The sequence below is a fragment of the Drosophila santomea genome, chromosome 2R (assembly GCF_016746245.2).
Source record: "Drosophila santomea strain STO CAGO 1482 chromosome 2R, Prin_Dsan_1.1, whole genome shotgun sequence".
Classification (NCBI taxonomy): Eukaryota; Metazoa; Arthropoda; class Insecta; order Diptera; family Drosophilidae; genus Drosophila; species Drosophila santomea.
This window is the reverse complement of record NC_053017.2, coordinates 1,470,629-1,474,764: the sequence shown is the minus strand read 5'-3', so window position 1 is coordinate 1,474,764 and position 4,136 is coordinate 1,470,629. Positions and strand designations below refer to the sequence as shown.

General features: G+C 48.4%; 1 pseudogene; it reads right to left on the bottom strand.

Annotated features, from left to right (window-relative positions):
* Positions 1-1,724: 1,724 nt before the first annotated feature.
* LOC122756419 lies at positions 1,725-3,466 on the bottom strand (annotated as a pseudogene).
* Between the last annotated feature and the right edge of the window lie 670 nt (positions 3,467-4,136).

Here is a 4,136-nt window from a genome sequence, read left to right as displayed (position 1 = left end):
TCAGGCCGAGGAAGGGGCATCCGATTTGCAGGCACCAAGATGCCGGCGAAAGCTCGTCGATTTTGGGTAGTGGGATCTTGGTAAGCCTCTCACCTCTCCAACATAACGAGAATAAATATTAGTAGTGCCTGAAAAAGTTCGTACCGTTCGTCAGTCAACAGTCCTCACTGCCCCACAAGCTATAGCTTGATCGCAAAACGATCAGGCAATGTTTCGGCCACGTTCCCTCCCCTTCACGCGTCCGCATGCCTGATGGATCAAATGTTATGGCATCGTTTTTGACCTACTTCACTTCTCGCGTCAGCACCCCTTCTGGAAATGTTTACCTACTCATTTTTTTCTAGTTACAATAATAGCATAATTTTATTGAGTAATAGATTGTTGGCTAGTGCCATGTAATACAAAAGAAGAATTAAAAAGCTAGCATACAAAAATTATGATAAGTTGGCTGTTACTGTTTTTAGCGAGGAGTATCGAATTCATCACCAAGCACAGGTGCGCACGTCAAAAAAAATGGTTGGCTATTCACGACTACAAACGTCGCTCTGAGGGCTCTTGTTTTTGAATAACAAAAACAAGGCGGATACTCGTCGCTGAAAAGTAATTATTATTTATTTAAAGTAATATTGAACACAAAATATTTAACTTCTATTAATGAAATAAATTGCCTGGAAGAGGCTAACAATAAGATATTTTTCTTTACACCTGACACAAATACTTACATTTACTAATGGTGTAGAAATAAAATGAGCTCGAGAATATATGTATATCTATATGGATATAGAGAAAACTCGGGAACAGGGTTCCGTCAAACTTACCCCACTTTAATCCGGAGCGATGAGATCTCGACGCGTCCTGGGTGTTGCTATATATAGACATAGTGATGGAGTTATACATACATATACTTTCGTGCACCAATTGATTGTAACCCAACAATAATAAGATATACACAAACAAAGATAAAAAAAATACACTTAGTGAAGTATGCATATATATGCATGAATGAATGAGTTTTTTTTTTTTTTTTGTGGCACGCTTTGGCTGCTATTCGGCTCTCAGATTGTTTGGAGTATGCACTTGTTATGAAAGTCTACGCTGTTACTTGTTTTCGCTAATATTAAATTTAGCGACAATGCACCGGTTCACTTGTTCTTTATTTAATTGTTTTGCCGTTAATGTTTTCAATTATCCTCCGCTGTACGGATCTCTTGTACATTTTCACTAGGTTTAATAGAGCCAGGAAGATCAATAAAGCAGCGATGAAATCCAGGGTACCCCTGCTGTACCCCTGATATTTCCTCCTTGTCGTCGACAGCCTCCACGGTGTTGACCACATTTGCTGTATTGTCGGAGGCTTTAGACTCCTTGCCGCCCATTCTGAGAGTTTTGTGGAACTATGGTCTTCCTTCAAAGTGGGTTCCTTGTTAGTCCTGGATTCTTCCAAATAAGGTCCTGTTATTTTATAGTTTGATAGCGTCCTTGCTCCTCGAGATTTTTTTTCTCGACTGGAGCTTGAGTCTTTCCGACTATAGACTGACTGATATTTGCCCGGGTATTGACGTACGGATGATTACCCGGGTATTGACTACGGGTGTTTACCCGGGTACTGACTGACCATCTTATCTGTGGGCCACGGTCTTTTTATACCGGCATAGAGCTTCTTCTGATCTATTGGTCTTCTATGCCAAGTGTTTCCACCTAGGAATCATATTTCTAACTTTCCCCTATTTTGGGAGTGTGAACTGCACGGCATCGTGAACTACGAAATCGATTCTGCCGTAGACCCGCAGAATCCTGTGCTCGTCCAAGTAGGGCACCAACCCTCGAATGTCGCTCGAGCTAGCGACGTCTTTTTTAGCTTCTGCCGACCTTATCTCGTCGGGGAACGACTCCAGTTGTGCCTGTCTGACCAACAGGTTCTCCGCGACCTCACATCCTGCTGCAGTAAGGCCGTATTCCTCGAGATCGCTATTCTGTTTGCGGCACCGGCGCGCAAACCGTAAGACCCAGGCTGTGGTCCTCAACAGGCGATTGAAGCTCGAGAATTTCTAAAACGGGAGTACGAAAACGTTTGCCACAACAAACGCAAACTCACTGGGCATCTCTTCTTCATTCGGGACATCTGGAGCGCGTTTAGTTCCTTGCTCAGACTCCGGCCAGCTGGCAGCCTAAAAAAGGCAAGTCCTCTTAGCCACCTTAAATCCTGGCTGCCGATCCATCTCAGCACCGTCTTCGAGTCCGTCCACAGCACTAGGTCCGAGAGGACCACACTGTGCTCCTCCTTGATCGTGTTCATGAGCCTGGTTCCAATAACTGCTGCCTGTAGTTCCAGCCGTGGGATCGTCATGGTTCTCATGGGTCTTTGCGCACACGAAGCTCACCAGCACTTCGTCGTCCTCATAGGCCACCGCTGCAAATGCTGCCTGACTAGCATCCACGAAGACGTGCAGCTCTATGGCCCGGACTGCTCCAAGTCCAAAGTAACGGCGAGGATCTCACGGCGTCCATCTCTTTGCGCAAAGTCGTAAAGGCCTTGCTAAGCTCCTCTGGTAGTGGTTCGTCCCACTTGATCTTCTGCCTCCAGATCTCTCGCAGCTGCAGCATCGCTTTAATCATGAGGCAGCACAGGAATCCAAAGGGGATCAAACGTCGACATCACCAAGCCCAAATATTCCCTCTTCGTAGGGACTCGATCTCCACTCAGGACGCTGCTTGGCACTCGATGATACTCCACGTTAAACATGAAGTCATCCGTTGCTACTTGCCAACGCATTCCGAGAATCTTCTGCTCAGCCTCACCCCATCCGACGCTCTTGACTCGTCCAGGTCCTAAAGCCGTCTCCACGGTGGGCGAGCTGGATGAAAACTGGCACAACTAGAATCCAGCATCCGCGTGTATCTTCTTCACACAGGTAGATACGCTTATAGCCTCGCTCTCTGTATCGAAACTGTCATCGACATAGTGGTAGTCGGAGATGGCTTGACTGCTCTCGGATCAGAATCCCGAAACTTCAGGGCATTCACAATCTTGACGTAATGTGCAGCGCTCGGCGAGCATGCTGCTCCAAAGGTCATTACGTCCATCTCGTAGACATCTGGATCTCTTTCGTCGTCGCCATCTCTCCAGAGGAATCGTTGATCCTCGGGTCGGATCAAAACATGGTGGAACATCTTCTTGATGTCACCGCAGACTCCGACTGCTCCCTCTCTGAAGTAAAAGAGCACAGCTGGCAAAGGCTTATAGTGCTGAGGCCCTTTGTCCAGCGCCTAATTTTAACGACATTTCTCCAACTTTGGCTGCAGCATCGAACACAAGCCGCACCTTGCCGGGCTTTTTGGGGTTTTTGACACCAAAATGTGGCAAATACCAAAGTCGATCGCTTTTTACAGCGACCTCATCCGGTTGCGCCAACGGCTTGTTGCGCTTCAATTTCCTCTCAACGTTTACCAGCCTCTCGGTCGTCATATGTATCCACCCTCCGACCAGCTCCGTATAGCGTAACGGGCAGTATGCGGAACATTAGGCGTCCTCCTACGGTGTCAACGCAGTGTAGGTTCCTTTGGGTGGGCGGTCCCGCTTCACGCGGAGCACTTCTCCCCAGGCTGTTTCTGGAAACCGCTGGCTGCTGGTTTCCTTCTTGGTCCCAGTGACCATCTCGTCTCGAAGGTATCCTGGCCGGGCTGCGTCTGGGAACTGCTGGCTGCGCGTCATGTAGCAGACGATGATGGCAGGATCTGGTAGCGTGCCCGCTTAGTAATCATGTGAAGCAGAGTCGGTGCCTCTTCACATTGCTCCACCTTCCAGGCGGCGAAGCACCAACGAATTCTTCGCAATCCGTGATTCCATGTTGTCCTCCCCAGATGGGACAACCTCCATGGCGATCATCCTGTTCGCCTTCGTATTGGTCGACGCTCGCATGCAAAACTCGACGCCTCAGCTCCTTTTGCCTCGACGTCCAAAACCGTGCACACCACGTTTGCGTACTCCTGTAGCCACGCACTGAAGTGGACTACAGTGGGAAAGGGCACGATCGTTGCAGCATGCCTGGCCCACTCCACTCGTTTGCTTGTGGGAAGCTTGGCCACAAGCTCCCCCATGAGTGTTGGGTTCCCGAGGTGCTGTTCCGCCTTCGCTG